This window comes from Lipotes vexillifer, unplaced genomic scaffold, assembly GCF_000442215.2.
Source record: "Lipotes vexillifer unplaced genomic scaffold, Lipotes_vexillifer_v1.1 scaffold1252, whole genome shotgun sequence".
NCBI lineage: Eukaryota > Metazoa > Chordata > Mammalia > Artiodactyla > Lipotidae > Lipotes > Lipotes vexillifer.
Genome location: NW_006771619.1, coordinates 330188 through 343771, shown reverse-complemented (window position 1 = coordinate 343771; position 13584 = coordinate 330188).

Below are 13584 nucleotides of genomic sequence, written 5' to 3'. Positions count from 1 at the left end.
CCCCCCCCCCACTCATTGAGTCAATGGCAGCCCCTGCTTCGTGGGGAGGGCACATCAGCCTGGAATAAAGGGGCCAGGGCTCGGCAGTGACTTTCAAATTAGGCTTTGTTGAATTAGACGACAACAACAGGCTCTGCTGAAAGAGAAAATTTTTTCGAAATTTCAGAAGCGCCTTTTAACACACACAAGGCTTAGAGCTCTGAGCAGAGAGAAGATGCTGGACATGATGTGAGTTCTCATCCCATAGAAAAGGGGAAAGTCCTTCTGGTCAATGAGGAAGATGGGGGAGGGAGGGGGTATCAGAAGGAAGGAAGGAGAGGGCGGGGAGGGAGAGAGAGAGGGAGGGAGAAAGAGGAGAGGAAAGGGAGAGAATATGAAAACAAACGTTCATAACCTTGACCTTTTCATTTCACTCCTAAGAAATATATTCTACAGGAAACATTTCCACCTATGGACAAAAATATAAAATCACGCTCATTACAGCAACCTGGGCAACAGCAAAAAATGTCACGCAAATAGAATGACGACCAAAAGGGAATTGGTTAAATGAATTATAGTAAATTTATTCATTAGTCAGCACATAATCCAAAAAGAATGAGATGTATTTGTGTGGACATGGAAAGATGTCCACAATTTATGTTAAATTTTAAAAGATGTGTGTCATGCATGATAGGATACTTTATACAAGAGAATAGGATATATTCTAATTTATGCAAATGGCCACAATAGAGGGCTTTCAATACGCCCTTTCAATATGCTCCACAGGCAGACCTGGGCTCTCCCTCATTATCTATGTGGCCACAAGAAAGTCATTTCACTGCTGTATGCCTCAGTTACCTCATCTGTATAACAGTGATATTTGTTACTACTGTACCTCTGAGATTTAAAAGCAATAATCTCAGAACCTGCCTGGCAAATAGCAGGAGCTCAGAATGTGATGTTTCTTCCCAGAGTGACTGTGTATCTGTCAGGGAATTAGTTAATGCATAAGGTTGGTAAATCCTTCTAGACACCACATATTGTCAAATAGTACACACTGCTGTTTTTCAAACACACGTGGAACCTATTGTACCCAATAAATTACAAAACAGTTTAATAGAATCACTGAGTTAACTGGATAATCAACCATCATGTGGGCTGCCTGACATTTTTTACATAATTGCATTGTCCTCATGGGGTGATTTGGAAATATGAATCAAAACACTTAAAGGTGTTCAGGGCTGTGGGTTTGATTGAAGGCTTGTTAATTGTCCTCCAAACAGAGACATAAGTGATAAGAGCAGAGGGCCTGTGGAGAGGCTGGGATTCAATTGGAGATTTTTGGACTCTGGACATCCTGTTTTTTCACAGTCACACGAGGGTGATGCTCCCTTTCGATGAAAGGCACCTTCAGAAATGGGGCATTTCTGGCTCCCATGCTCCCAGGGACTTTTTCTACCATTTAGTGAGCCCTTGTTATTGTGCCAGCTCTACGCAAGTGAGTCACATCTGTGATCTCATTTATTTGTCACAAGTTCTCTAGGAGGTAGGTCTTCGTAATCCCCATGTACAGAAACTGAGGCTCTGGGAGCTCAAGCAAATTCCAGAAGACCACAGAGATAGAAAAAAGCTGACACAGAATCTGATAAGTCTGATTCCAAGGAAAGATTTGAAAAGAAGCTTCCTCGTTACTGCTCCCAGGTCTCTGTGGCACTAGCATTTGTGTTCACCCACGAACCAGGACAGTGATGACAGCCCCAGGAATAGCTGCTCCCATCAGAAGCCCTTCTCAGGATGGGGCTATGGGTCCTGACTAAGGGAAGGGCGGGGAGATGTGGAGGAAGGCCAGGTTGCCGGCCAGACACGGGGAAGTCCCTCTGGGACAGGGCCCGCTTGCTCCAGTCGGGACTTACAGGAAAAAAACAGAACACACCATATGCAAAGATGCTGGGTCATTTGTCCTTAGCGTTTCTGTGCCCTGAGGAAATGAATGAAGAAAGAGGCAGAAGTGGGCAAATGGTGACTCTTGAAGGGTACTTCCTGCAGGGAGGGTGTCTGAAAATGTTCTGGGTTTTTTCAAGTTAAAGAGACTGGCTTTGCCATGTATTGACAGGTCATGTCACCTTTCTGAGCCCCAATTCCCATGTCTATGAAATGAGCATGACACTACAACTTAAAAAGATGTTATGAGAAATCAAAGCATGCATACTTCCCCCTCATCCACTCTAGCCAGGGCTGCCATGTATGGTTTTACAGGTTGTGAGCCACACAATTATGTCTGCTGACAGGATGAGTGGGACTGTAATATATCTCGACCTCATTTCTGAAGTCCTCCACCCAGAGGGAGAGGCAACTTTTCCATAATGGATAAAGGTGTTTGTTTACCAAACTGGGCACCCACTGGACTCTGTCCGGTGTAAGGGGCCTTTTTCTAGTTCTCCCAAAAGTGTCATTTGAGCTAGTGGTGGTCTCCATCCAGCCTGTCATGACTGCCTGCATTTCGACACAGGCTGCTGCCGTAAAGATTTCTCACCCTCTGTAGGTTTGAGGCTATGGTTTTCCTGTCTGGAACCAAGCCACCCCTTAGTACAAATTGGGAGACAACTGTAGGCAGGAAAATCTAATGGGACTCTCTTTGCTCTGGGAATAGGGGAGATATAAACCTTGGCACAGATGAGAGAAAGGAAAAAATCTTTCATTCATCCCTTTAAGAGAAGGGGCCTTTGGCAACCAGGGGTCTTGGTCTTTCCTGAGTCCCTGGCTGCCTCTGAGATTTTAAAGGTTAACAGAATTTGGAAGCTCCAACTCCCAGTCTGACCCTCAACCTCCAGTCCATGTCACAAGCACCTAAGGAAACCAGAGTTGGGACCTAGAGCCAGGGAGTGATGTGGCAGCCCAAGCTCCTGGGGCCAGGTTCCTAAGCCTTGTACATGTCAGGCAGGACCAGACCACAGGGTTAATGCATACGGTTAGCAAGTCCCCATGAAACCCATACATTGTCTATAAAATGATTAAGTGTTGTGCTACTCTTTTCAAATATAAGCACAGACAGCTGTAAATAATAGCATAAACTTCCATTTAGTGGCATTACTGAATCCATTAGGCATGGTGTCCTTATGCATGTTACATACTAAAAGCTCCGTTATGTTACGTTTTAACGTTTTTGACGTTTTCAAAGGGTCCTTATGAGGCAATTTGGAAATACGTATTTAAGCCTTAGAAATAGGTGGCGCTCTGAGCTTTACTAATGACTTGTCTATGGGTCCACAGAGAGGAGACCCAAGCTCACAAAACCATCTCACAGCCAGTAAGCGGCTGCGCCTGAAGCCAAGAGAATGTCTGTCTGACTCCAGGCCCTGAAAGCTTCACCTCCACATGGTGCTAATCCTCCCTCTTGACCAAGGGAGCCTCGGGGAAGGTGTATATCTGGCACCAACCCTTCACTTGTTTCTTGGCCACCATTTATTGAGCACTTGCTAAGTGCCAGGCACCAGGCTAAGTATTTAGCACAACCTCATTCACTCCTTAGAATGACCCTGTGAGGTACGAACTATTATCACCGTTCTAGGATGAGTAACGTGTACCCAGCTCAGAGCTAGGAAAAGGAGGGGCCAGGGTTCAAATGGGGTCTGTGCGGCTTCAGATCTCCTCGTTACACTGTACGGCTGCCAAGGCTCTGTGGAGCTAGCAGCCGTGCTCTCCCATGAACCAGGACAATGAAGTCAGCCCCAGGAATAGACTTCCCCATCAGAAACCCCCACTGCCTCCTCCCGTGGCTCCCCAGGGAGGGGCTGTGAGGGTCAGGAGGGGAGTCGTAGGGGAAGTCCAGTCAGCCAGCCAGAGGTGGGGAAACCCCACTGGGACAGAGGTGGCTTGCTCCAGTTGGCTTTGCAGGGAACAGGACGAGGTGGTCTGAGCAGGATGGAGATCTAAGTGGGGAGCATGGCCACGAGAATGAGTCAGAGTGTGGCCAGTAGCTGACACACACTTGTGGTCACTCCGTGCAAAGAGGTGGGGTGTGTTTTTTTCTTATAGTTTGAATGTGGATGAAAGTACAGAACCATGTGGATAATGTCCCCTCATTATTACTTCTTCGGGAGGCAGCGTGGTGCGCTGGGAAGTGCTCTAGCTTCGTTTGTTAAGAGACCATCTCTGCCATTTATTAACTGCCTGATATGGGATGAGCCCATAATCTCTTTGAGACTCAGTTTCCAAGCACTTGAAATACGGGTATAATATTTACTTCAAAAATGTGTAATGAAGATTAAATGCAAAAGTGAGATTTACAGACATTTCCACCTCAACCGTTCTAGCCAGTACTGCTGTGTTGATTGGGTAGGTCATGCACTAGACAGTGATAGCCAGCAGATGGCGACATGGTAGCTAACACCATAGACTTAGCTCCTGAGCCAGGCGCTCAGGCTCTGCCTTCCCTGGAGCCAGAGAAGGACAGGGATCTTTAGTGAAAGTTGGGGGCACTGTTAAGGCACTTCTTGGTGTCACTGTTTGCAGTGTGATCCAAGTGACTTAAGGAAGAGGGTGCAAAGGAAAACATAAACAAGATGAAAAGACAACCCTCAGAATGGGAGAAAATATTTGCAAATGAAGCAACTGACAAAGGATTAATCTCCAAAATTGACAAGCAGCTCATGCAGCTCAGTATCAAAAAACAAACAACCCAATCCAAAAATGGGCAGAAGACCTAAATAGACATTTCTCCAAAGAAGATATACAGACGGCCAACAAACACATGAAAGGATGCTCAGCATCACTAATCACTAGAGAAATGCAGATCAAAACTACAATCAAAATTACCTCCCCTGCAGTCCAGTGGTTAGGACTCTGCCTTCCAACGCAGGAGGCGTGGGTTCAATCCCTGGCTGGGGAACTAAGATCCCACGTGCCGTGGGGTGCGGCCAAACACTTAAAAACAAAAACAAAAAAAACTACCTCACATGGGGTGGGAGGGAGGGAGATACAAGAGGGAAGAGATATGGAGACATATGTATATGTATAACTGATTCACTTTGTTATAAGGCAGAAACTGACACACCATTGTAAAGCAATTATACTCTAATAAATATGTTAAAAAAAACAAAACAAAACTACCCCACACCAGTCAGAATGGCCATCATCAAAAAATCTACAAACAATAAATGCCGGAGAAGGTGTGGAGAAAAGGGAACCCTCTTGCACTGTTGGTGGGAATGTAAATTGATACAGCCACTATGGAGAACAGTATGGAGGTTCCTTAAAAAACTAAAAATAGAACTACCATATGACCCAGCAATCCCACTACTGGGCATATACCCTGAGAAAACCATAATTCAGAAAGAGTCATGTACCACAATGTTCATTACACTATTTACAATAGCCAGGACATGGAAGCAACCTAAGTGTCCGTCGACAGACGAATGGATAAAGAAGATGTGGCACATATATACAATGGAATATCACTCAGCCATAAAAAGAAATGAAATTGAGTTATTTGTAGTGAGGTGGATGGACCTAGAGTCTGTCATACAGAGTGAAGTAAGTCAGAAAGAGAAAGACAAATACCGTATGCTAACACATATATATGGAATCTAAAAAAAAAAAAAGGTTCTGAAGAACCTAGGGGCAGGACAGGAATAAAGACGCAGACATAGAGAATGGACTTGAGGACACAGGAAGGGGGAAGGGTAAGCTGGGACAAAGTGAGAGAGTGGCATGGACATATATACACTACCAAATATAAAATAGATAGCTAGTGGGAAGCACCCACATAGCACAGGGAGATCAGCTCAGTGCTCTGTGACCACCTAGATGAGTGGGATAGGGAGGGTGGGGAGGGAGACGTAAGAGGGAGGAGATATGGAGATATATGTATATGTATAGCTGATTCACTTTGTTATAAAGCAGAAACTAACACACCATTGTAAAGCAATTATACTCCAATAAAGCTGTTAAAAAAATAAAAATTAAAATAAAAATAGAGGGCTTCCCTGGTGGTGCAGTGGTTGAGAGTCCACCTGCCGATGCAGGGGATGCAGGGGACACGGGTTCGTGACCGGGTCCGGGAAGATTCCACATGCCACGGGGGGGCGCTGGGCCCGTGAGCCATGGCCGCTGAGCCTGCGCATCGGGAGCCTGTGCTCCGCAACGGGAGAGGCCACGACAGTGAGAGGCCCACGTACCGCAAAAAAAAAAATAATAATAATAAAAAAATAAACATAGAAAACAAAAAGGAAGAGGGTGGACAGGAATCACGGTAAGGTGAGAAAAAGAAAAATATATATTTGGTTCATTCTTTAGTTTCCTCATCTGTAAAATGGACGTGAGATGAATACCTATATCTTTCATACCTAAAGTTCTCAAGATTAAACAAAATAATGTATTTTGAAAAAGATCTGGCACAGAGAAGTTGCCAAATATGTGTTTTTCACTTTTTTCCCATCATGTGGGATGCCAACTTATGGCAAAGGATCTTTGAAACATTCTCTAAAAACATTTCATAAACATCTTTGAAGAAAATTAATTGAAATGAAAATTAATTTTCATCTTTAATTGAAAATTAAAATATATCCAGCATTTTGAAGTTTATGAAACTCTTTGACGTAAACAATACAACCTCACAAAAGCAAATTGGCCAAGTATCTTTGGATTTAAAAAAACATGCATGCCCTTTGAGTCAGCAATATCATTTCTAGCACTGTTTCCTAAGGAAATAATCAAGTTATAAACGGAATGATTTAGTTTCAAGGGAACCCTTTGATAGTAAAATATTGGAGAAGTTTAAAAGCCCATTGGTCAAGAACTAGTAAACAAAATGTGGTACATTCACAGTAAAAATGCTTTGATGTCTTTGAAAAAAATAGAGTTGTAGAAAAATGTCCATGCTTGTAGCAAGCTATTCACTACATACTATTGAGAGTAAAAAGAAAAAAGGAAAGTTTAAAGATGTTTGTGGAGTGTGATGCCATGATTATTTGGCACCACACCCCCTGAATATATTTGTGGAAGGATATGAACATACATGCAACTATGTTTATCTCCTGGTAATAAGATTACAGGCACATCTTGCCATCATTTTGTTCCATAGTTCCTGACTTTTCTGTAATAAATACGTATTCCTTGTGAAAAATTAAATGAGATTCTTTTTTTTTTTTTAGGATTCTCATACTTGAAAATGTTGGGATAAATGTTCTGAGACCAACCTTTCCCTCAAAGGGCAAGAACAGAGGGAAACCTCAGGCATTCGGGTGTGTTTCTCTGGGTGATCACACAATTGTGCAAGTTCAGATAACACCAAGCTCTTAATTCTCCCAGGATAGGCTGGGGTAGAGAAAGCCAGGGCTCACCTGTTTTAGCCTGTGCGGTGCAGATACGTGTACAGCCAACCTCCACGCATTCTTTTCCTTTTTCACAGTCCCTGTCTTCCGAACACTCATTCACACAGGTTGCTGGCGAGAGGAAAGACACAGTTAAAAGCTTTGAAGTCTTACGATTAGAAAATAAATACTCTCAATGCCTTTACAATATCTTTCAAAAACCATCAGTTCCCTAGAAATAAATCTAACCAATTATGTGCAGAAAACTACACTATATTACTAAGAAAAAAATTTAACTGTCTTATAAATGGAGAGAGACGCCATGTTCATGGATGAAAAGATTCAGTGTTATAAAGATACCAGTTTCCCCCCAAACTGAAATTTAATACAATCCCAGTAGAAATCGTAGAAGGATTTTTCACAAAAATGGATAAGCTGATTCTAAAAGTTTATATGTAAGTTTCCCAAACCAACAATAATCAAAATAAGAATCAAGACAATTTTAAACAAAGTTACAGGACTTCAGTGTGGTTGGATTAACTGGACTGTCCATGTGAAAAAAAGGAACTTGTCCCCTACCTCACACCACACTACAAACTCTGTTCCAAATGGGTTATAGGACCGAAGTGAAAGGTAAAGCAATAAAGCTTCTAGAAGATACTATAATAGATAGCTTCATGATCTCGGGAAAGGCAAATATTTCTTAAATATTACAGAAATATTGCTGACCATTAAACTAGATAGGTAGATGGAACCTCATTAAAATTAGGAACTTTTCTTCATTGAATGACACCATTAAGAGAGTGAAAAGAAAAGCTACATTGGGAGAAAATGTTTATAATACATATATACAACAACAGCTTGTACCCAGAATCCCTTACAAATCAATAGTAACAATTGATAACCTAATAGGAAAATGGGCAGGAGGATTGAACAGACACTTCACAAAGGAGAAAGTTAGAAGTTGTTACAAAAAAATAATGTCAGATTTTGGGAAGGTGGTTTTAATTGTGTAGGTTGGCACAATTTTTGAATCTTCTACAATTTCCCCTTAAAAACACACGGAGCAATCAAAATAGCAAAATTCAAAACACACAGACAACAAAACTGCGGAATAAGGTATCCCCTCAAACTCCAAAATATGAGTGGATGGAAGGAGACATACCACTGTCATCTACCACACCAGGGAGGTATCTGCATCTGTGCAGAAATCTGCAGGAAGCAATGAGGTGACTGATGGAGAAGACTGGGGACATTGTTCCCATGGGAACTTCCTGAGGAATGTACTAGAGATTGATCGTCAGCCAACCAAAGTACTGGAGAGACATCAAAACGGGGACTAGTTAGGCCATTAGATATATACTTACAGTAGAATTAAGACTTAATAATGGTCTATGGAGAGAGTCTATGAAATAGCTATATGTTTTGACAATATACCTATTAAAAATCGGGGAGGAGGAAGGAAAGAACATAGGAAAAGCAGAGTAAGCTTGATAAGTACCTTAATATGATTAAGTGGGAATGAAAGGATATTGCTTAAAATCAGCTGCTGGGGGTAGGGGAGTGGGGAGGAAGGAAAGAAGGAAATTAGCTAATTTCATTACGACTATTACTCATAGCAGGAAACCTATAGATAATAATTTAAAAAAGGGGGACCAAGGGTGGTACTCAAAGGTCTTAGTTTAAGGTAACTAATAGAACAAAAAACGAAACCCTTTCTAAATGCAAAACATATAGTAAGAGAGAGGGGAAAGGAGAGAGAAAGATTACACAAATAAAATAGATTATATAACAAAAGACTATGTATCTAACAAAGATATCTACAACAGTAAATAAAATAACAACCAAAATGGTAGGATAAACCACACGTATCTCTTTTAGAGATACATATCAGATCCAACCCAATCGGATAAGGGGAATGGGAAACGCAGGGTGACCGCTCATTTAGATCAAAGGAAAGGCATCGGATCGATGCCGAATCTCCACTCTGCAGTGGGGACACGGCAGCTTCCGTGCCAAACCATCCCCAGGTCTAACACTGGGCTCTGTGCCTTCTCTGCTCTCAGAGAGGATCCCCTCAGCAGCCTCACCTCTGAAAGTCGGTCTCTGAGTACAGGCCACCTCCAGCCCGCTGACAATGAAAAAAGCCACCAGAACAAAGATGGCGCCTGTCTTCATGTTGGCTCTTATGTGATGCACGGCAGAGGGGCAGAGCCCAGGCCCGTTTTATACTCTCGGTGTCACCAGAAAGGAGGGCGGGGCAGGAGGCAGAAGATCTGGCAGAGTATCAAAATATAAGCCCTCAAGGGAGTGCCCTCAGATGTTCTAGTTGCCTTGATTTCTGATTTCTCAGATTAGGGAATGGTTTCTTGGAGACGCAAATACCTAACGGGAGAGCTCGGGAACATTTTTTAGCCCTTCATTCATTGTTTCATCACAGCTTGCCCCTGGTTTCCCTGGTGCCTTTGGGAACTGTGGTCAAAGAAAAGAATTTTCGGGCTTCCCTGGTGGCGCACCCCGCCAAAAAAAAAAAAAAGAAAAGAATTTTCTTTGTGTAAGTTAGAATTTCAGAGTGCGAGCTTACATTATGAAGCCAGGTGCTGTTTGTCAGGGCCCATCTGGTGTGTCCTGCAGGACCGGTTACACAAGGATGGTGAATGTGTGCTTTGAGTGGTTCCCAGGGCTAAGGGTGGAACCACAATGGTAGTGATGTATAAAGATCACAAGCTGGGACTTCTCTGGTGGAGCAGTGGTTAAGAATCTGCTGGCCAAGGCAGGGGACATGGGTTCGAACCCTGGTCCGGGAAGATCCCACGTGCCACAGAGCAACTAAGCCCGTGTGCCATAGCTACTGAGCCTGCGCTTTGAAGCCTGTGAGCCACAACTACTGAAGCCCGTGAGCCTACATCCCGTGCTCCACAACAAGAGAAGCCACCGCCATGAGAAGCCCACGCACTGCAACAAAGAGTAGCCCCTGCTCACCGCAACTAGAGAAAGCCCACGCACAGCAACAAAGACCTGATGCAGCAAAAAATAAATGAATAAATAAATAAATTTTAAAAAATAAATAAATAAAATAAAGATCACAAGCTGCACAGGGCCCTTGGGGGTTGAGGTACATGGTCCCTCTTGGTGACTGGTGTTCTCTGAGCCTATTCTGCTCCATACCAAGAGGTTCCTGGACAGAAGGCTGTGCGGGTGAGCTACATGAGCAGAACTACAGCAGAAGGACAACTAAACATTCCACAGGGGCCTGTGGAAGGAGCCCACCCTCTTTCCTATCCAAAGATTCTCAAAATCTTTGAGAAAGGCGTATGCAGGTAAAACCCCAATGACCGTGGGAACGAAGAGAAAGTCTGCGTTGTCCTTGGTGGTCAGAGCCTGGACAAACGCCTTAGGACTCCCTGTGGGGAGGCCTGGACAAGCTACCCTAAGAACAGAGAAAGACTCAGCAAGCCACAAGAAGAGGCTCAGACTGGCCATCTCAGGCAGTGAGCTCACACCCAGGATCTCAAAATCTCTGCAGATGCAAAGGGTAGTAAGCACCCAGGAATGACTCCTCAATCTGAAGGAGGGACCAGGATACCCAGAGAGGGAGCTCAGTCCAGGGTGGAGATTAATGGCTGCAGGCAGCACAGAGAAAAGCAGTTGGTCAGCCTTGATCCAAACCCAAGGTGGCTGGCTGGATCCCAGGCTGCTATGTATTGTGGCTTTGTTCGTGGGGCTGGGGCTGGACAGCCCCAAAGAGCTTGCAGGAGAATCCTTTGGAGCAACACGGTTGGCAAGGAGAGGACTCCTGAATCCCGCTCAAAAAGTGATGAGAGAGGACGATTATCACTTAGTTAATATAATCTGTCAAAGTTCATTTTCACACAACAAACACATGAATGTGCTAAATAATTCAAACAATACAGATATATCCAGAGTAACCTTGCAGGAGGTAATCAATATTACCAGTTTGCCGCGCATTTTTCTAAACCCTTTTCCTATGCTTTTACATACACACATATGTGTATATACAAATATATACTTTGTTTGCAGAAATGAAGTTATATGTATTAATTTGCTTTATTCATTTAACATGATGTCTTGGAGAGCTTTCCAGGTTAGTATCTTCTTTTCCTTTTAAAAAATAACTGCTATCTAAAATTCCATTATATGAATGGTTTATAATTTATTTAACCAAACTTCAATTGTTGGACATTTAGCAGGTTTGTGGGTTTTTTGGTTATCAAACAATTTGCTGTGGATATGTATCATACACTTTGTAGTTCTTCCTTTCTATATCTATATCTATATCTATATCTATATCTAATCTATCTCAGTATTTCTCCCAGAATAGATGTCCTAACATGGAAATACAAAGGAGACATCTATGGTAAAGTTGGAAGGTATTGCCAAATTGTCCTGCAAAAAGGCTACACTATTTATGGCTCAATAATATTCATATATATAAATCATATATATATATAACATATATATAATATTCATCTATATATATCACACTTCCTTTATTCCTCTGTTGATGGGCACCTAGGTTTCTTTGCAGATATGAAATGTGCAGTGTGGGGAATATAGTCAAAAATTGTGTAATATCTTTGTATGCTGACAGATGACAACTAGACTTATCCTGGGGATCGTTTTGAAATGTATAGAAATGTTGAATCACTGTCTTGTGTACCAGAAGTTAACATAGTGTTGCAGGTCAATTATACTTCAAAAACAAACAAATTCATAGAAAAAGAGATCAGATTTGTGGCTCCCAGAGGCAGAGGAGGGGGAAGGGGGAATGAGATGAAGGCAATCAGAAGGTACAATCTTCCAGTTACAAGATACGTATTAGGGATATAATATACAACATGGTAAAGATAATCAGTACTGCTACATGTTATAGAAGAAAGCTGCTAAGAGAATAAATCTTAAGAGTTCACATCACAAGGAAAAAACATTTTTTAAAATTTCTTACTGTTGTATCTCTATGAGATGATGCATGTTCACTCAACTCATGGTGATAATCATTTCACGATGTATATAAGTCAAATCATTATGTTTCACACCTTAAACATATACAGTGCTGTATGCCAATTATATCTCAATAAAACTGAAAGGAAAAAAAAGACTATACGATTTACACTTCCAACCACAGTGAAGGATACATGGATTTCTCGCACACTGATCCAGTACATTTGTAGTCTTGCGTTCCCAAGTTAAATTTTTTTTTTTTTAAACAACGTAAATTTACTCTCTTGCAGTTCTGGGGCTCAGGAAGATTGAAATCAAGGTATACACTCTAAAGTATGGGCAGGGCAACTCCTTCCAGAGCTCTAGGGGATAAGACCTTCCTTGCTTGTTCTAGCTGCTAGAGCTGCATTCCCTGGCTCTTGACCCCTTCTTCCATCTTTAAGGCCAGCAGCATAACATCTCCAAAACTCTGCTCTGTCTTCACTTTGCCTTCTCCCAATCTGTGACAAGTCTCCCTCTGCCTCCCTCCTACATAGACATTTGTGATTATATTTAGGACCTACCCAGGAAGTCCAGGATAATTTCCTCATCTCAAAATCCTTACTTTAGGGGCTTCCCTGGTGGCGCAGTCGTTGAGAGTCCTCCTGCCGATGCAGGGGGCGCGGGTTCGTGCCCCGGTCCGGGAGGATCCCACATGCCGCCGAGCGTCTGGGCCCGTGAGCCATGGCCAATGAGCCTGCGCGTCCGGAGCCTGCGCTCCGCAACGGGAGAGGCCACAGCGGTGAGAGGCCCGCGTACTGCAAAAAAAAAAATCCTTACTTTAATCATGTCTGCAGAGTCACTATTGCCATATAAGGTAACATTCACAAGTTAAATTTTTTTAATTCTATTTATTTATGTCTTTCTTGAAGTACAGTTGATTTACAATGTTGTGTTAGTTTCAGGTGTACAGCACAGTGATTCAGTTATACATATACACACGTAGCTATTCTTTTTCAGATTTTTTTCCATTATGTTATTACAAGATACTGAGTATAGTTCCCGGTCCTCGTTGTTTACCTATTTTCTATATAGTAGTGTGTAACTGTTAATCCCAACCTCCTGATTTATCCCTCTTCCCTGAAGTTTTTAATGGACTATTTCCAGCTATATATAGTCCCGTAGGCTCCTTGGGATGTATCCCAGTTGGGGATATAAGGCAAAAAATTCTCACCACAGTAAAGACATTTAATTAGCAGAAGTTGTGTAACCCAATATAATCTGCTGGTTACTCTAGCATTTCAGTTCCAGGTATGAAGCAAAGCATAATCATGGCCTGGGATAGTCCTGCTGA